Here is a 7,478-nt window from a genome sequence, read left to right on the forward strand (position 1 = left end):
AGGTTTGTTTTGTTTTGTTTTGAAGGAGGTTAGCTCTTGCTTATGGGATGTGTGTGAGCAGGGATTGAACATCTTCATAAATAAGAGTGTTCCTTCCTTTCCATTTCACATATATTTGATTCCAGTATATCTTTTTGGGTAGAAGGATGAGAGAAGAAGAGCATATTCATCCAGGGTTCTGTGTAGAGCCAGAGCAAAGGTCTTACAAGTGTGATCATCCCATTGTCATTATTCTGGAAAAATGATGTTGCTTCCTATTTTCCTGCTACATAGCCCAAGTCTCCAAATTCCTACTCTGACTTAATTCCCACTTGTCAGGTGTGCCATTTCTTTACAGTCTACTGCAACTTTATCGAAGGGAATGGGAAAGCCTGACTGGGCACTTTTGATGGATATTTTTTGCTTTGATGGCTGGTTAGCATTTGAACCCTCTTGTGGTAGGACCCTTTCACTGCTACAGAAGTCAAAAGGGCCAGACACTTGCTCTACTCATCCCCTTGGCAGCTAGGGCACTATTACAAGGCTTGAACTTGACCAATAGGAATTATCACTAGAGTAAATTAAAATATTAGCCCCATTTCTTCGTCACATTCTGTGTCCATGACTTGTGCTATGCGACTTCATGGCTCTTCTCATTAGAGGTGCAATGCTCTTCACTGGCCACTTGACTTTGGGCTTGCCATATAACTTGTATTTGCCGATAGAATGTAGGTAGATTTGATATGGCAGAGGTTTGAAATGTACTTGTATGGTTTGGCTTGCTATCTTGGAACTTCTGCCATCACCTTGAGAAGAAAGGTCAGGCATCCCACTGATCCAATCAGAGTAAGAGATAAGGATTGAAATGGAACCTAACCTGAAGTTTGGAGCCAAATACAGCCAAGCACAGCTTAGATCAGCTACTCTCAGCTGACCCACATACAAATAAGCAAAAATAAACTATCGTTGTTTTAAGTCACTGATTTTGTGGAGTGGTTTCTTTATGCAGCTCTTGGTGTGGCAGCAGTTGACCAAGACACTTAATCTTGGGACTTTGAATTTGTAGCACATGATGCATGGAAGCAGAGAAAGTGAAGAATTTATATTGTCTACAGAGATACTACCCTCAGGACCATCTGGCACAGTGCTAATGGCAATGCCCAGGGTTCAGCCATGGCATCAGTTTGGCTGAGGTCTCAGCTCCCCCATGTTCTTCTTTCAGTTTCTTCTTTGGTTTCCCAGCCTTCTGAGTTATTCTATAAGATAACTAATATCCTTAGGAGATAACTAATAGCCTTCCAATAAATTTGTTTTCTGCTTAATTTGGTCTGGGTCGAGCTGTGTTGTTTGCAAATAAGAACCCTATCTGAGGGGCACCTGGGTGGCTCAGATGGTTAAACGTCTGCCTTCAGCTCAGGTCATGATCCCAGGGTCCTGGGATCGAGCCCCGCATCGGGCTCCCTGCTCGGCGGGGAGTCTGCTTCTCCCTCTCCCACTCCCCCTGCTTGTGTTCCCTCTCTCGCTGTGTCTCTCTCTGTCAAATAAATAAATAAAATCTTTAAAAAAAAAAAAAAAAGAACCCTGTCTGAATCAGCCCTTATATTTCACTGGAAGTGGAGGATTTGGAAAAGCAGAGAGTGAAACTGGCCAATAGTGGAAGAAGCAGAGACATTCGTCCATAAGTCCACAATTCTGGTGGCGTGGTGTGCAGGAGAATCTCTGTACGGTATGAGGCAGGCTTCTTATTTTATTTTTATTTTATGCCTCTGAGAATGTGCAACAGTTCCTACTTGGTCAGAGTGCACATGAATCATGGGGTTGGTCAGTAGGCTATCTTTCAAAAGGAGTGACCAACGTTCTTCAATCAGTAAGCTATGTCCATCAACAATCCTAAAACTAATAGATTATGCCTCATTGACACTTCTTTTCCTTACCTAATTGTTAATACTTAGATGTCTTTTTGATATGCTAAGAACTTCTAGTGAGGAAGGTGGAATATGTGATCAGATTAGAAAGATTTTAGTCATTAGCCACAACTCCTATGTAATGGGCTTCTTCAACATGCCATCCATTAACCAGGTTTTATTACATAAAAATTTTTTTTAAATGTCTAAAGCCATATACAACTACTACAAAATCACTCATGCACAGTTTTTTTTTAATAAGACTTGTCAAATATTTAGTTTTTTCTAAAGCCTCAAAGTATACATAATTGAATGGTATAATAAATACCAAATTCTCCAGTGTTTCATAAAGTATGTAAAGTGAATGGAGTTAGGTTTGCCAGTATTGTCATAAAGCAGAGAATCAGGAATATTTATGATGTTGACGTCCTTGTGCCATGTAATCTCAGATAGATGCATTTCATTTCATTTAAGGTAGAAGAGAACTGAGTTTCATCACTCAGAAAATAAGCTCATTTACTTGGCATTAGTTTTATATTCAACCCAAGACATTTATTTCTGGAACTTGGATCACATTTACTCTACTGTATATGTAAAACGTTCACTGCCTAGTATATACATTTTAAGTTTATTATCTTTTGCCTTTACACAAAACCCTTGGCAGACTATTCTTAATGCATATATGTTAGAGATAACGGAGTCTGTTTCTTGTCAGTTCTAAATTTAAATGATTTACTTTCTTGATGGTTGAAAATGCTTGAAGTCAGGGCATTAGGGGGCAAATCAGTCCATTTGTGCTTCTTCAAAGAATTAAGGATTTACATGATAGATGAAAGTTTACTAAATACTGTTCACAAAGGCAAATAAGGAGTGACCACCCTTAAATACTTTAAGTTCATTTGAAACATCTAGTTTGAGGAGCAAGTGGGAAAAAGGGGAGATAGAGAAACAGAATTGGAGATAAAATGACAAAGACCTTTCATATTCTCATGGGAATGAAACAAAGAGGAAAAAATCAATAAAGCAAGTTGCATCAAGAGCCTGATGGTCTGAAAATAACAAGCATGAAGAAAAAAAGTAGAGCATGAAATTCAAATGTCCCTTCTTAGCATTTGTTTTATCATAGATCTTCACCATAAAAATACAGATTTAACAAAGTAAAAGGAAATAAAAACCATCGTTATTCCTACCTCCTAGGGAAAGCCATTATTAGCATGTTGGAATGCATCTTTTTTAAATGTGTGTGTGTGCGTGCATGAACAAATATATTTTTTTATACTAACGAATCACATTTTATAGTGTTTTGTAACTATATCACCACCTAATATATTGTGTGCATCCCTTCATGTCAAAAATATACCTCAACATACAATTAATGGCTGCACAAACATTTCATTTTGTAGAATAAACAAATAAATGAATTCTACCAATAACTTCTGTAAATTTCCCTCCTACAACTTCCATTATTAAAATGAAGCTATAGCCTCACTGCACCCTGAATGACTGAAAAACTGTAGAATTAATGGTGGCAGTAAGATAGATGGCCTTCTGATATCAGGCTGTTGAATCCAGAGGTGTTTTGCTAAGTCTGAATGTTCTGCAGCGTGCCCACAGCCCCGGCTCACTTTTCAAGCTCCTGTGTCTGTTTTTAGTCTGTCTCTCTCAGACGCTTCATTTCTTTTGCCCAGCCTGGGGAACATCTCTGTTTTGCTCAGTGTCCTGCAGTGTTTAATAGAACTGGATTCAAATATGGTACTTCAGTGCTGATCCCTTCGCCTAATGCATGCAGATACTTCGTTGAAGACTCATGGTGGTAGGGGAGGGAATGACTTAAATTGCATTGTGCCCTACTGTAGTAAAGGTCCATAAAATATGAATGTTAGTTAAGCTTCTTAAGGGTGTGATTTTAGTTTGCAAGTAGAGGTGGAGTGGAGAGAAATTTCCAAGTGCCCATGAAATAATGAGCAGTAAGTAGTCAAGTCTTGTGCCTACATGTGCTTCTTATCCTAAACAAAAGACTGTGCATGCAGAGCTACTTAGAAACTTGGGATATCCATTTCACTAAAAAAAAAATGCAACCTTAGAGGACACTGATGTGATTTGTGCTGTGCTGTCCTTTAAAATGTATCATTTCTGAAGAGGAAACAATGTAATTGTCCAGTAACAGGCTATAGGTTAAATAAATTGTTGTATTTTATAGTGGGATACTTCCTAATTATTCAAAAATGGTATAATTGCAAAAATCTATAGTGTGTGTAAAGATATTCATGTTAAATGGGGAGGCTATAAAATAGCGTGTACTATTTTTTATCCCATTTTGTAAAAATAAATTATATTTTATCTTTACATCAGTCATTAATGGTGGTTATTTCGGACTGGTAAGATTACTGGAAGCCTTTCTTTCTTTTTGTGTATTTGCATTTCCTAAATTTTCTTTAAAGATTTAAATTTTGTAGCGAGAAAAAACATTTTTAATCATTTCTAGGTATGAGACTAAAGGTGCTATGGAATTTTGTCTCCCATATGATTCTGAAGGGCTTCATTGTGCCATCTCTCAAGCACAGGGCTTGTCATTCAGACGTCACCAGCCTCGTAGAAGAATAAACAGTGTAAAATAGAAGCATCTCTTGTCCAGTGAGTCATACTGTGCTAGGGTGGTTAGAGGTGAGGGGCAGCTACATTGGCAAATTACCTTGGATCATAATGAGTAAAAACTTATGAAGAGCACAGAGTAAGGGAAAATGACAAGCAGTTAAAAGCCTAGAAGTAATTTTCTTCCTGTTTTTTCTCCTTTTCTTTTTTCAGGTTGATGTGGATATTTCCCTGAGCCTGGTGTAGCCAGTGGGTGAGTTGATTCTTGCTGATATTCATAAATAAGGTTAATCTCAGGATTAGGGAGAGGGAGGAGTAACAAGCACATGTCTACTGAAGTGACCACTCTTGTTAACACACAGTGTTTCCTGTAACTCTTCAAAAAGACCGAAGTGAGCCCTCACATAATTTCTGGCAAGGTGAAGTCCTGGGTAAATTTCACAAAGTAGAACTTCCAACCACAGTGGGATTTCCAGGAACGTGCCTCAAACAAACAAACAAACAAACAAAAAAACCACAAGTGAATTATCATTCTCTAAAAGCTCTTTGTCAGCATTTAAGCAACTACTGAGAAAAAGAAGTAGGGGGTCAGTGCAGAACGACTTCACTATACTATAGATACAGGACAGTCATTGGTTTTCAGAGCAACACATCTTTTGGACATCTTCTAACCCAAACCTGTGGGAAATGAGACTTGCCCCGAAGTTCTGGATCTATCACTCTCCCACCACGTACCCCTTAGGTAAATGGAAAACAACAGTACTCACTTTCTTAGGCTGGAGTTCTATTCCTCATTCATATATTTTTCATAAGGCCTTTTGGCATCTGTGCCATAACTGCGAGTATATACATACTTCAGTGGAAGGAAGAAATAGGAGTGGGAAGTGTACCATGACCCATACCTACATCATGTGGACAGAAATACTAACTAGGATGTATTGTGTGATATTGTCCCCTTTAAAAGGAAATTAGACATAAGAATTGAGTATGTTTCAGTCTTAAATCTCAACAACTTTCTTTTCTGAGAGCCAATTTCTCTACATTTCCATGACTAATTAAAAGATGACAAACCTGGATGGAGCAGGAAAAGTCCCTATGGAATAGAGAGTGTCAATATGCTTAAGTAGAAGGGAAACTTCTGGAAGAATTAGTGATACATGACTCAGGTTCTGTCAAGTCTGCTGACCAGACCGGCACCAGCTCACTAGTACCTTCTAATGACCACTTATTTCCTTGTAACTCCATCGGGTGTGATATTCAGAGCGTCCAAGATCATCGATCATTTTGCTGGACTTCTTCACAGCCCTTCTGCTTCCTGGCTGAGTTATTTATGTAACATTACTCCACATGGGAAAGCCCAGCTGTTAAAGTTTTAGAATCAGGAATAAGAACACATTTTTATTAGATCTTTCATCTTGTCTACAGTATGTTTTTCTTGCTTTAAATAATGATAACAGCATGCTAGCGCCTCCACCATAACTCATTTGCCTGTACATGCCTTTGGAGGGGAGAGCTGCCCATTGTACTTCTGGGGTTCCAAAATGGGGCAGATAGCAAACTGAGTATGAAATCAATGTGTGGGATTGTATGATCACCTGGTGGGTTTGAATTCATACGCCTGGGGTCAGTACTGCAGAGGTAAAAACGCTAGAACTAAGTTACATATTGGTGGGAGCAAGATGGGAATATGAGAGAGAAAGAGTTTAGGGAATTAGAAAGTTTTGATCATAGAAGAAAAGTACTATTTAGAAATAGGGAAACCCAGAAAGAGGAGGAGGAGGAGGAGGTTTAGAAGGGAAGATGAAGAGCTTTGTCATATGCAGTTGGAGTTGCTGGGGAGAGATCCAGGTAAAAGGGTCTTAGAGGGCATGATGACCTTGTGATGTGTCAACTTGGTTAGGCTAACCTACATGTCCTAGAATTCCCTTCCCTGTAAGGTTCCGGTGAGAATGGGCCACAGGGGAGTCTTGTATGAAATTCGGAGGGCAGAGGTAAAGCAGTGGCTCTCTTATTAGCTCATACATGTTGTCACAGAAATGCTGATGAACTTGTTGATGAGGGGACAGCTGGGCCTACTACTGTTCTTACCTTCCTTCAGCTTCTCTGACTCCTGTGCCACGTGTATTTTTAGCTGTGGTCACTGGCTTCTTTCTGCAGGATATCCACAGCACCAAGATAGAGCAACAGTTGACATGGATTTTTAGCCCATTCTGCAGCTTCTAGCCCTCCCTTCTTCACTATCTGCCCTGTGGATTTCAGCTCCAATATAGCAAATACATTAGCCTTACAGAGACTACTATACCTGCTCCGGTTGTGGAAGGTCAGATCCTCTGCATGAGCTGGCCGGCCTTTTCTGTGGTTCAAAGAACTGCATGGTTTGGTCTGTTTACACCATTCTTGGTCTTAGTAATATTCCTCATGCCAGTTTCCTATCAATTTCTCCACCACATCAATCCTCAAGTCCTTTCCGATTGACTCCATGGACTGGCCTTCTCTGACCACTCCATCTAAATCATCCTTTGTTTTCTCCAAGGTCCTTACTAGAGATTGTGTTTATGTAATCTCTTGGTTAGTCGGTCTTCACAACCTAGGTTCCACGACGGCAGATAGATTTGTCTTGTTCCACACTGTACACCCTGAACCCAGCACTGTAGCTAGCACACAGCCAGTTCTCAAAGGATTCTTCCAGAAATGGAAAGGGAGAGCTGGAGGACTCTACTTGGTGGGGTAGGAATGTCAAAGGGGTTAGTTTTCCATTCCTTGAGGGGCACATGTATGATCCCGAGTTCTACCCCTATTTCTGTTTTCATGGGAAGTCAGACTAATTGCCGAGGGATTCAGAAGACATCTCAGCAGTTCCCTATATCCAATTTCTAAGTGTTAACAGATTCAATTACACTTCTTTGAAAAGATGCTTGTGATAGTTAATACTTAAAAACAACTAGTATTGGAGTTGCCAGTGGTTTGAATGCAATTTTACTTTGCGGGTTTAGAATTATGTCG

The sequence above is a fragment of the Mirounga angustirostris genome, unplaced genomic scaffold (genome assembly GCF_029215605.1).
Source record: "Mirounga angustirostris isolate CCGP_5_RB_7025 unplaced genomic scaffold, mMirAng1.0.hap1 SCAF_7, whole genome shotgun sequence".
In the NCBI taxonomy this organism is placed as follows: domain Eukaryota; kingdom Metazoa; phylum Chordata; class Mammalia; order Carnivora; family Phocidae; genus Mirounga; species Mirounga angustirostris.